Source organism: Thermobia domestica, chromosome 3, assembly GCF_964235325.1.
Source record: "Thermobia domestica chromosome 3, izTheDome1.hap1.1, whole genome shotgun sequence".
NCBI lineage: Eukaryota > Metazoa > Arthropoda > Insecta > Zygentoma > Lepismatidae > Thermobia > Thermobia domestica.
Genome location: NC_137456.1, coordinates 305415787 through 305429653, shown reverse-complemented (window position 1 = coordinate 305429653; position 13867 = coordinate 305415787). Strand labels below are relative to the sequence as shown.

Genomic DNA, 13867 nt, shown 5'->3' with positions numbered 1-13867 from the left:
CTCCTTCCAAGCGTGGAAAACTCGATGGCAAAAGAGTGTCGACAACCAGGAGTCCTAGTTTGAATTATTTTAATGATTTTTGGTAATATCTTCAATACATTTTGTTTCCCGAATTTGGTCTCACTACTTATACAAACCCTGTATACTACATAAATTACTATATATAACATTTCTCACTTTATCGCACGCTTGTTGCTTTGTGAGAATCTAATCTTGAAATCTGAAAAAGCATATTTTACTATAATTGTTTTTTATATAGAGTTTTAACCCGTCAAGTGGTTGCTTCCGTCGCTTGTTAACGTTCCAGCAGTGCGTTTTTAAGTCTCCCTCCAGTGCACGTAAATTTTAAGTGTACAAAATGAGCGTTACTTTCAAAATTAAGTAACTATTCTGTTGAGAACTGAGGTACGACGTGACGTTTGCACGCCTCAAATCCACTTCGCTTCGGCTACCGCCTGACGTGTCAGCATAACCAGTTAAGAGATTCGAGGACAGGGTTGTAGCCTATTTTTCAGGTGTTGAATTCATATGAACAAAATGTTTCTTTCTTTTTCTTACCGTTTTTTTGTTCTGACACCTATTACTAGACAGACAGACGGACTTTGTGCACTAATTCATAGAATAGTTGGAGTGGAAGTCTTAAAAGAAAAACATAAATGAAATGAAATCTTTTATTTTAACGTCCCACGTTATGCCGTTTAGGCTAAAGGAGGCGATTATTAAAGCAAGTGAATAATGATGGCAGAATTGGTGGAATGAGAAAGTGGGAGAAAAAAGAGAGTATCCCGAGAAAACCCACGGCCTCGATGTTGTCCACCACAAACTTTAAATGAAAAGAAAGAAAGACAAATTAGCCAACAGAAGCTGGCCATTGTTACTGATAAATTTGAAATAATTAACTATTCATCTGATAAAGATGAAGGAACAATTTGTATAGGCCTATATATCATAGATCTTAAAGTGTTGTGCTGTAGGAATCTACATTTATATACTTGTTTAGTAGTATGCGTGTGTGTAATTTTGTAGCTAAATGTGAAGTTGGCTCGAAGTTCATGTCTTTACTACTGTATTCCTTCAACAATCGATAAATGAATATTGCATATACATACTGACTTAATTAGGTTGCTAATTTATTGCGCTAGTTGCAGTTTATTTAGATAATCTGTTCAAGGTTTTTTGTATTCAGTTTAAAAATAAAAAGAACTTTAATCGTTTTGTCCTTTAACCTTTCTGTGTAAAGATCTAAATTTAAATAATAAATGTAAAATTTATGTTGCCGTTAGATACTATTAAAGATAGAGCATTTCATTTGTTCAAATTCTAATAATAATAATAATATTATTAATTCAACTTCGCTTTACACCATCAAGTGTATACTGTATGAGACGGGACCTTACAGTTAAAAGTGGAATCCGAACCACTATTCAGGTTTGTATCCGAGGCAGATATACCCAATTAGAATCAAATCTGGGACCACGCAAACAAAAAGGATATTAATAAAAAAACTTTAAAAAATAATAATAATTATAGTGTACAATTCAGTGTTTCCCGAAAATTTTAAACTGCAGAATACGAGGGTTATTAGGAAAGTAAAGATAAAAACGCATTTACACGTTAGCGGTGCACAGGTAGTAAGTAACCTTGATCCATACGAAAAGAATTGGAAGTAATTTCGTCAGCGCTGTGCTGAAAGTCAATCGTGCGTGGAGCACGCGTTGGAAAGGACAGCCGAATCCCGAATCCAGCCTGATGTGAAATGCGCAGTGTCTTCAAGATTTTGCAGGAAAAATGAAAGCGTCTATCGTAGATCCATCGATTAATCAAAAATAGTCTGTGAGCGGGAACGTAATGAATCGGTGAAATCTGCTGAAGTGGTGCCGTGCCTAAGCAAAAAGTCGGTGTGATACTCGAGGTAAAGAGATGAGCGGGAGGCCTCCTGTGATTACTGACCTTCCATCGCATGGAAGCAGAGGTGTGCGGATAAGACGAGTGACAACTAGAGAATTGTTGTAATGTTTTCTGACACACACACACACACACACACACACACACACACACACACACACACATATATATATATATATATATATATGAGGTTGTGTGTGTGTGCTGACTCCCTCACCAATTGATTTGGGAACAAAAAACTAACTAACGAAATACTCACTGGAGACTTTCTTACTCGCTACGGAGAAGAGGGGGATGCATTCTGGACACCATTGTGACAAGTGAGGAGACATGGGTTTTTCACCATTCACCTCATTCCAAATAACAGTCGCTTCAGTGGCGCCATACCCATTCTCCAAAAATAAATTAGTTTAGAACCACATTTTCATTCCGGAAGCTGATGGCAAAGATTTTCTTGAATCACCACAGCTTCCTATTGGTAGAATTCATGCCTCCTGAAAGAACGATTAATGCTAAAACGTACTGACAAACTTTAAAGCATCTTCACGGTGCACTTCAAATCAAACACAGCGGTATGTCATGTAGAACCCGCTTTATTCATGACAAATCCCGGCTCCATTCAACAACCGTTACCAAGCAGTTTCTTATACCTATTTCAATGGGACATCCTTGAACATCCACCATACAGCCCCAACCTCACACTCAGAGACTACCATCTGTTCTGTACCTAAAGAAAATTATGTTAAATCAGTACACAAAGAATTAAATAACTAACTCACCCTATGACCTATAGAGCCCGGAGTTTCAATGCCACATTCACAGAAGCTCTCCATTGACTTCTATCCTTAGCCAACTGAATCCAGCTTCTATAAGTACTTTGTATTCCTATTTCTGCGAGATCTATCATAATATTGTCTTCCTACCTGCGCTTAGGTTCTCCTAATGGTGTTTTTCTATTCGATTTCCAGTTAAATTTTGAGAGCGTTTCTATTTTCATTCTGGCTCAATGACCTGCCCACCTGAGTCTTCCAGACTTAATGACTCTAACGATGTTAGGTAAACCATATAAATTATGAATTTCCTCGTTATGAAGTTTCCACCATTCCCGATTCCCATCTGTCTTGGGTCTGAATATTCGCCTTAGGGTTTTATTTTCAAATAGTTTCAAATAGTGTTCTTCCGTTAAAGTAAGCGACCATCATTCGCAATCTTACAGTACAATAGGTATGATTATAGTTTTATATATTTTAAGCTTGAAATTCTTCGAAAAGATTCGCGAAGAGAAAATATTTTAGCTGAATAACAAAACATCGCTGCTTTCAGTCGACGTTTAATTTCCTCGTAGATATGTCAGTAAACAGTATGTCAGTTATGACCAACAATAATAGGCTCAAAAACACGCCAAATATAAAGTCAAACTGACACTAAAACCTATCTCACCAAGCCTTGATTCTAAAACATATCCCATCAAGCCTTGATTTTAAAACATATCCATCAAGCCTTGATTCTAAAACATAATCCGTCAAACCTTGATTCTAAAATGTATCCTACCAAGTGTTGGTTCTAAAAACATATCGCATCAAGCCTTGATTTTAAAACATATCGCATCAAGCCTTGATTTTAAAACATATCGCATCAAGCCTTGATTCTAAAACATATCCCATCAAACCTTGATTCTAAAACATATCCCATCAAGCCTTGATTTTAAAACTTATCCCATCAAGCCTTGATTTTAAAACATATCCATCAAGCCTTGATTCTAAAACATATCCCATCAAACCTTGATTCTAAAATGTATCCTACCAAGTGTTGGTTCTAAAAACATATCCCATCAAGCCTTGATTTTAAAACATATCCCATCAAGCCTTGATTCTAAAATATATCCCATCCTCATCAAGCTTTGATTCTATCCCATCAAGCTATGATTCTAAAACGTATCCCATCCAGTCTTGATTCTAAAACATATCCATCAAGCCTTGATTCTAAAACATATCCCATCAAACCTTGATTCTAAAACATATCCCATTAAGCCTTGATTTTAAAACATAGCCCATCAAGCCTTGATTTTAAAACATAGCCCATCATGCCTTGATTTTAAAAGATATCGCATCAAGCCTTGATTCTAAAATATATCCCATCAAGCCTTGATTCTAAAATATATCCCATTCCCATCAAGCTATGATTCTAAAATACAATATATCCCATCAAGCTGTTATTCTGAAACGTATCCCATCCAGTCTTGATTGTAAAACATATCCATCAAGCCTTGATTCTAAAACATATCCCATCAAATCTTGATTCTAAAACAAATCCATCAAGCCTTGATTCTAAATCATATCTCATCAAACCTTGATTCTAAAATGTATCCTATCAAGTGTTGGTTCTAAAACATATCCCATCAAGCCTTGATTTTAAAACACATCCCATCAAGCCTTGATTTTAAAACATATCCCATCAAGCCTTGATTTTAAAACATATCCCATCAAGCCTTGATTTTAAAACATATCCCATCAAGCCTTGATTTTAAAACATATCCCATCAAGCCTTGATTGTAAAACATATCCATCAAGCCTTGATTCTAAAACGTATCCCATCAAACCTTGATTCTAAAATGTATCCCATGCCCATCAAGCCTTGATTCTAAAATATATCCCATCCCCATCAAACTTTGATTCTAAAATACAGTATATCCCATCAAGCTGTGATTCTAAAACGTATCCCATCCAGTCTTGATTCTAAAACATATTCATCAAGCCTTGATTCTAAAATACAGTATATCCCATCAAGCTGTGATTCTAAAACGTATCCCATCCAGTCTTGATTTTAAAACATATCCATCAAGCCTTGATTCTAATATATATATATCATCAAACCTTGATTCGAAAACATATCCCATCAAGCCTTAATTTTAAAACATATCCTATCAAGCCTTGATTTTAAAACATAGCCCATCATGCCTTGATTTTAAAACCTATCCCATCAAGGCTTGATTCTAAAATATATCCCATCCCCATCAAGCTTTGATTCTAAAATACAGTATATCTCATCAAGCTGTTATTCTGAAACGTATCCCATCCAGTCTTGATTGTAAAACATATTTATCAAGCCTTGATTCTAAAACATATCCCATCAAACCTTGATTCTAAAACATCCATCAAGCCTTGATTCTAAAACATATCCCATCAAACCTTGATTCTAAAATGTATCCTATCAAGTGTTGGTTCTAAAGCATATCCCATCAAGCCTTGATTTTAAAACATATCCCATCAAGCTTTGATTTTAAAACATATCCCATCAAGCCTTGATTTTAAAACACATCCCATCAAGCTTTGATTTTAAAACATATCGCATCAAGCCTTGATTCTAAAACATATCCCAAGCCTTGATTCTAAAACAGATCCCATCAAGATTTGATTCTAATGCATATCAAGCTTCAAGTGTTACATCTTGAAAATAGCTAGCTGTTCGTGGAGCCCCACAAATACCCTCTCGCACTAGAACCAACTCATTGATTGCGGGTCTCCAAATACCCCCAAGAGATGTATTAGGGCTTTGGTCACGGGATTTACCATGCTCATGATGTTCGCGTATATTTTTCATGTATATAGAAGGGACGTTACAACTCTATCTCGAATCGAACTAGGAATCAACAGCATACGAGCTGACTATCCATTCGGCTACATGGAAGAACGGTCCCAACATAATGGTTTGATTGTAGTAATTCTAAAAGCACATGCTGCCATTTTTTTAAGTAGGAACTGTTTACTATACGTACACACATGATTCTACTCACATGCAGCATATGTGGTGTGGATGGGGAGGAGGGAGACGAGCTATACATACTTAGAAAAAGAAGAAAAAATAATCTGAGACCTAATTTGTCAAAGTTTCGTAAGCAAAGAAGATCAAAAGGGAGCGTTGAAAAAAAGTTCATGCAAGATTGAGTAATTCTCCAGGCTGCTAGCATGGTATTCAGTAAAGCAATCATTCGTTTATTAAACACATGGGGAGTCGCTGTGATGTGCTGAGGACTGTAGGAACAAAGGAAGGGGGAGGTTGAGGGCGGATGGAGATGTTCTTTATATAACTGGGTTGCTCACCAACCAAAAATTAAAACCACTCACACGTCACACAGGTAGGTGAAAATCGAGCATCAAAAGTGTTTTTTTCTTTATTTCTTTATATTTCAGGGGTTGTTACAGGGTTGCCAACTTAGCTCAGAAATTTGTAGTTAATACACAAGTCATTAAAGTTTATAACAAACAGAAATTCCGCAGTGGTTCAATGGAAGAGAGCTAATCTCTGGCGAGGGGTGTCCGTGATCAGTGATATAACTAAGGGGGAGAAAAACGGGACTTTTGCTCCGGACGCCAGATTGGGGGGCGCAAAACTGGGCAAATATTTATTTTTACTATAAGGCAAGGAAAGGAGTTTTAGCAAATTAAAGATAAAAAATGTAGCTCAGAAACTTAACAGTACAACAACGACTCACTACCCTTACGATCTTATCCATAGAGCGTAAGATAGCTTCAAAGCTATCTTTTAAGGACATTGTAAAAACTTTGCAACCAAAAGAACCCGCAAAGTTAAATTTTAGTTCCAGCTTTTTGTGTTTTCATTTAACATACATCGATTTACGAAAATTGCAAAATGTCCGAGTATAATACTCGAGACAACAGTTTGACTGTTTGCTATAATTAAATATTCTATTCTTAAGCAACAGACTGTTGTTTCATTCTACACATATGCACATCCCGATAATATTCCAAAAACATTGTGATTTGTAGTTATTATGATAAGACTATAAGAATACACTAAGCATGCTACTCTCAGATTATTTGGCTATCAAATACTAATTAGTTTGGTGTTTTATCTTGTACTAAAAATTAAGTTATGTACTGCAATTTTGAAATCAAGTTTTACTACTTGAAGAAAAAATGGAACAGGAGAATTACTGCGTATGCCAATTAGGGATGGCAACAACCGGTTCCTGGTGGAATCGGTTTTCGGGTCTGAACGGATCCGGTTCTAGAAAATCCGGTTCCGGAACCAGTTTTTCGGATCCAGGTCTGGAACAGATTTTTCGGATCCAGGTCTGGAACCGGTTTTTCGGATCCAGATCTGGAACCAGTTCTTCGGATCCAGGTCTGGAACCGGTTCTGAAAACCGGATCTTTGTGGCCATTCCTAATGCCAATATCACGTGTAGTCGGGGAGCATTTTGGTTTGGTTGGTCAAAGGGGGCGTTAAGGTGAGTTCTTTCCCCGGGCGACAGCTAGCCTAAAGTTCATTCAAGGAATGTTCAGTACCTCATGTAAACAAAAACACGTGGTGATTGTTTGATTTTATTGGTTAGAGAGCCTTAGAACACCCGTGCGGTAGAAGAAAATAGTTCTTGCTTATAAGGCTCATTACCAGAATTCCTTAGAATTAGACAACAGAAACAACACTTTATCTAAGAACTAAATTGAATTAATGCAATAAAAGAGAATACGCATGCATTGAAAGTGGTTTTGACCCAACTTTAGCGCGAATCACAGTTAACAATATGGTCACGTGCGGGGAATAAGTAAAACATCGACAGGGTACAAGCACGTGCTTCTCGAAAGAAGCGCTGACCGATAGCCAATCATCCGGTGACTGGCGGAGTAATACAATTCTGCAATGTTTACATCAGGATCAGAAGGTTCGTTGAATGAACTTTAGTTGCGTTGCTGTTCGTGATTGGATCCCAGCTCCTGCCAATGAACTTTGTGGTGAGAAAACATCATGTATGTATTTTCTTGGGCTGTCCTATTTCTCCACACTTTGCTCATTCCTCTATTTCGTTCATTATTATCATCATCGTATCCCTTAGCCGTGCAGCATAACCATGATACTTGAATACCAAGCCTATAGTAATAATACTGACAGGAGGGCTGAAAGAATTGTTGAGTGGACTAACTTCCAGTTTACTTCTTATTTTTAAACTTTTTTTTTTAAAAATCGAAACAAAGAACTTGAAATTTCAGAAAGTTGAATATGGTCCGTACTGGTCGCCGTGTAGTTATGGATTTTCTCGGAGACATGCTCACTATCTCCAATGAGGCTTTCACTCACTGATCTCAATTAAGATGACTAACTTAGACTGACCATTCTGAATGAGGCTCTCGTTCACTAATCTCAATGATGCTCACGCTAGCTCAGACTCACCATTCTCAATCAGGCTCTCGCTCACTAATCTCAGTGAGGCTCACAACAGCTCAGATTCACTACCCTGAATGGGGCTTTTGCTCACTATCTCAATGAGACTCACGCTAGCTCAGACTTACCATCCTCCTCAATGGGTTTCTCGCTCATTAATCTCAATGGTGCTCACGCTAGCTCAGCCTCACCATTCTCAATCTGGCTCTCGCTCACTAATCTTAATAAGACTCACGATAGCTCAGACTAGCATGCTCAATGGGCTGTCGCTCACTAATCTCAATGACGCTCACGCTAGCTCAGACTCACCATCTTCAATGGGTTTCTCGCTCACCAATCTCACCTGATGCTCACGCTAAATCACTCACCATGCTCAATGTGCCTCTCGCTCACTAAACTTGATTAGGTTCACAATAGCTCGATCTCATACATATTAACTTTACTGGGCTCACCCTCACTAGGGGTTCGCTCCAGTGGGGTGCACACTGGTTCAGCTTGCGTTCACGAGCCTTATTGGGGCTCGCTCTCATTCGAGCCCTGGCTCGCTATCCTCATATAAGACTCGCGTGTACATAGGTTTGCGTTCATTTATTGAGTTCGAGGCCAGGGACGCCCGCAGGATTTCTCTTAAGGGGAGCAAGAAACCGACAAACAAGGCAATTGGGATACGCACATATACATACTCTGATGCACGAGTAACATAATATTTGGTATAAAACAGCACTTTTATACGGGAGCTCTTCGTGGTTGTATGGCTAGAGTACTTGTCTTCGGGGCGCGAATCCGGATTTGGATCTTGCCTTTTGGATGGGCCTACGTTAGTCTATAGTCCCATATCTCATATAGCCTCAGTGCTGAAATGAGTGCTACAATCCAATCCAATCAACCAAGCAACAATTGTTTACGCACATTGCATAAGTTTCTTAAGCACATTAAATACTAGGCTATAGTATTTAATGTAAATATAGAGGGTGTTTCAAAACAACACCAACAATGTTTGTGATGTGATTCCTGACACCAAGATAAGACAAAATGTATAGACCAACCTGGATGCACAAATGCTTCCTTTCGGAGTTATAGGCTGCCGAAAACATGAGAAATGAACTTTCAAGGTCCATAACTCCAAAACTATGGGACCTACCAAAGTCGGGTCAAGACTTCACATAGGAACTAATATGTGCGCTATCCAAGAATACATGTTTCGGAATCCTAAGGTACTTATGCAATAATTTTTATAGAGGAAATTTGACTACGGCCATATAATTTGAAGTACTCACGAACTACATCTATAGCAATTGTTGCAGAAGTATCGCAGGATTCTGAAACTTGGATATTTGGATAGGGCACATACTAGTTTCTAAGTGAAGTCTTGATCCAACTAAAGTAGGTCCTATAGTTTTGGAGCTATGGACCTTTAAAGTTTATTTTATTTTATTTTTTTAAATGTTTTCTGCAGCCTATAACTCCGAAATAACGGATTTCTGCACACCCAGGTTGGTTTTTATCTTATCCTGGAGTCAGAAATCACCTCCCAAACATTGTCGATATTGTTTTGAAACACTCTGAATTTAGTAATTTAGTGTATCAGCATGGAAACATAATAATATGTTTGACACGTATTTCGAAGATCTGAATCTGCTTAAAATTCCAGGAGGGAAGAATTGACTTCCCCCTCCTTTGCCGCACCTTTGGGTGGCCATGCTCGTAGCAAAATGATTCCGAGAGCCGAGCTGGCTTGTTTGGATCTCTCGGGTAACAACACAACAAATTTACCATGAAGTATAAATAAAAAGAAATAGGAGGAATAAACTCGTGGCTGACACAGTATATTTTCGATTTCAAGTCTCCACGTGGAAGACAAATCACGACTTGGCAACATTGTTCTTCTGGAAGAGAGATGCGAGAGTCAGAGAAAGAAACGAAACGAGTTGGATACTCGGATGCTCTCTTTCCTTTCTCTTTTACTGGTAACCATGGAGATTGGTTCTCCCTATGGAGCAGCGTTTGCTAATAATAGACGCTTCACCGCCACACACGACAGAATTCGAAAAACAATCGACCTGAGAACACAAGGACATTGTTTCAGCCTTAAGGTCCCTTTTATTTAGTTTACGTTTTGGTAAATAAGAAGAGACCTGGTGTGCACTGACTGTGATGACACACATACTTAATCGTGCGTGGTTTTGTGTTGGCAACAAACACTAAAAATAGATACAAAAGACTTCACTTGACATCTATAACACACATTTATCAAACAGTTTCTATTTTGCAAAACACAGCACGAGTCAGCAACCGAAATCTACATTTCTAGACACTGAATGGAATCTCTATGACGTGCACGACAGAAACTAGCGTCATCTATTGTCAGTGAAATGAATTGTGTCTGCTGAAAAGATATTCTTAAGTTGGTACCCATGTGCCAACTATGTATCATTGGCAACAGTTTAATATGATTTCTTTTAACTCCGCACTTAAATAACACTGTCTGAAAACACATGGCGTGTGTACACTAACTTCTGTACACGTGTATCGCATACTTCCGTGCATTTCTAGCATGCTTTGCACGGAACTACGTTGGACATAATTACATAATACGCTGCTGTTTGTGATAAATACTAGAAAAGACACATAAAAGGTAGAAAGAAAGATGTGCTAGTAAAATGAAATTTATACCACAGATTCACAGAAATGGTTATAATTTCAAAAGTGCACGGCATCACTAATCTTGATAAAAATCAGAAACGTGTGAAGCCTACACGTGCTTGAATCAGAGCCTCTATATAGTAGAATTACAAACTAAACCAACTTTTTCTTATCGACAGTAAAGCTATCAAGAAAGGGTATTAGTAGCTACGCGCTAATGATTAATGAGTAGAAATTGTCAGAGTTGAGGAGGATTAGCCACTTATTGAGGCACAAAAGGATTGAATTGTTCTTCCCTTGAATAATGACACGTGTAAATCTTGGTCCTTGAGGTAAAATGTTGGTTTTGTTTGTGTGTAAACTATACATAGTGGCATTAAATGAAACAGGCATTGGATATATTCCTAAAGAATCGTTTACCACGTTGCTTGCCTACGAGTTAACAACATGTCGACACTGTCTACAGGAGGTCCATGAACAAGGTGTCAACAATGATATGTTTACACATTTTCGGTAGACAAAATATCAGGTGATCGTGCAGGCCAAGGAAAATGCGGTACTCACCTTTCCTCAAGGAACGTTTGCACATTCCGAGATGAATGTTACCGGGCATTGTCCTGCTTAAATATGTTGTCGGGAGTTGATGACCTTGACTCAGTGGTGGAACGCTTGCCTCTAGTACAGGGATTCCTGGTTCAATACACGGCCAAGTAAGCTTGAAGTGGACAACATGGTGTCCGTGGGTTTTCTCGAGGTACTCCAGCTTCCTCTCATTTTCTCATTCCACCAATCATTCCATCATCATTCACTTGCTTTAATCATAAGTCTCCCTTAGCGTAAAGGACGTAATTAAACTGAAATATTTCATTTCATTTATTCCATTCTGAGTTAGACATCTAAAAAAAAAAAAAAACGTTGATACAAGTGTTTAATTAGTTTAAATGAAAGGTGTGAAAACTACATTTCGCGTCTGTAACCTTAAGGGATTCTAAGATATGTACATGCTATTATAATTCTTGCAAACCCTATTCTCCTTCCCCCAACGTCGAATTTCCAGAAAGAACCTTCCTTATTGGAAACGAATTTTTTAAAATTAAACATTTAGGCTTCCTAAGCAGTCTCTTAAGCAAAAGTCCAATTAACGAATTATTTTAGCAGAAGTTTTCATCAATCCCTTTCTCCAAATTGCATGTTTTCGATAATGTCACGTTTAGTAGGGAACTAATAAAACTAACAATGATCTTAGTTGATCAATACTTGTCTTTGTTGTAAATTTTTGGGAGAACCAAGAGTGACTTAAATTTATTTCAAACCTTCTCAAATACGAGCTCAGTAGAATTCTAGCACTTTCAATTAGTGGCTCTACCTTTTTCAATTAGTTTCGTACTTACACTCTAAGTACATTCGCTTTAAATACTCTAAGTACTGTACATACACTTTAGTTACTCTAACAAGGTGACATATGCGAACCATGACAGCTAGATATTTATGAAAATTAATACACTGACTAATTGTAGATCGCCAATTATCGTGGTGATAGTCACTCGGTGCGGAAATGTCCGGACCCCCACCCCCCGAAATCCCGACATGTTTGTAAATGTAGTCTACTTTTAGGGGTAATTTTAGAAATTTTCATATAATTTAGCCTCAAACTGTATTTTGACCCCCCGAAACGCTTTAGACCCCTCCCGAAATAAATTCCTGCGTACATACCTGCCTTTTATACTCACCCTTTGCGGATGCGCCGCGGAGTAAACTTCCTTCTTTGAGAACTCGTCAATAATTGTTCCTAAAGTAGTGGTAAAAAAAAAATCATAATAAATAGAGTTCTATTGCAAATGGGCGCTTGTACTTCAATTAAAACATTCAGTACTTCGACGGGAGTATTTCGAGTACTTAAAGTGTATGTACTTAAAGTACTTAAAGTGAATGTACTTAGAGTGTAAGTACAAAACTAATTGAAAAAGGTAGAGACACTAATTGAAAGTGGTAGAGGAATGAATATACTTCTAATGATTTGTGAGCTTTCACGTGATTATAGGATTAGGATATTCGTCATCGATGCAAGAAACCCGGAGAGGCTTATGTGGTTAGGATCCCATGTTAAGCTACAGGTTCACATCTAAAATAGCATCGGTATTGAAAACGAGCGTTAAATTCCAAATTAACCAGTGACATGGTCCTGTAATAAGCTCTCTTGGAGGCGAGATAGTGCGATGGGAATGGCTCATATTGTACGAATTTTGATCTTCATGATGGTTAGCATAGCCGCCAATTGTGCTGGATTCAAGCCCCAGATTTAGCTTTGTTTTGATTTAAGTTTAGTGTCCCTTTCAGCAGCGAGGCTATATGAGACGTGGATCTAAAGCTTTACGTGGAATCCGAACCACATGAGCTGCCGGCGAGAATCGAATTCAGGTCTCCTGGATCAAAGACACGTACGCTATCCAGATAGCCACGAGGAAGCTCGGCTCAATCCCCAGAGTCCACGTTAATAGTAGTTACCGTCCTTCATAACCTTCGTCTCGCATACGGACATAACACATCCCAACTCACTCTAAATCAACCAGAATTTGCAATACGTCGACAAAATTTAAAAATGACATGAAATCTTTCAGTTTAACGTCCCACAATTATCGTTGCCCATTAGGCTAAGGGAGACGATGGCTAAAGGAAGTGAATAATGGAATAATGGTGGAATGAGAATGTGGTAGGTAACGGGAGCGCCCCGAGAAAACCCACGGACACGATGTTGTCAACCACAAACTTACATGGCCCGGGTTTGAACCAGGGACCCCACTTACCACTAAGCCACCTTGCCCCCGACAAAATTTAAGAAAAAGATTGATAACATCAGAAAGATACAGGTACTAACTCGTAGTCGTCTAATAAATGGATATCCCCTTCAAAGATAGCCTCGATATATTCATTTGCTGTTGTGAATACAGTATTTGAAGTATACGTACTTCTTACCTTTTAACGGAATGTTAGTCATTGTGAAATTGGCGTCAAAACTGAAAAAAAAAAAAAAAAGTTGTAGCGAAGATATACCGACAGTCTGTAGCGTAGATATAGCTAAAATCGTATGATTCCTTCCAAACAAGAGTGACTTCATGAAAACTTATGGACCAAATCTG

General features: G+C 38.1%; 1 protein-coding gene across 9 annotated transcripts in view; it reads left to right on the top strand.

The window, feature by feature from the left end:
• OtopLa (proton channel otopetrin-like a) overlaps nucleotides 1-13867 on the top strand; it is a 598778-nt gene that overhangs the window by 138015 nt on the left and 446896 nt on the right. The window lies entirely within an intron of this gene.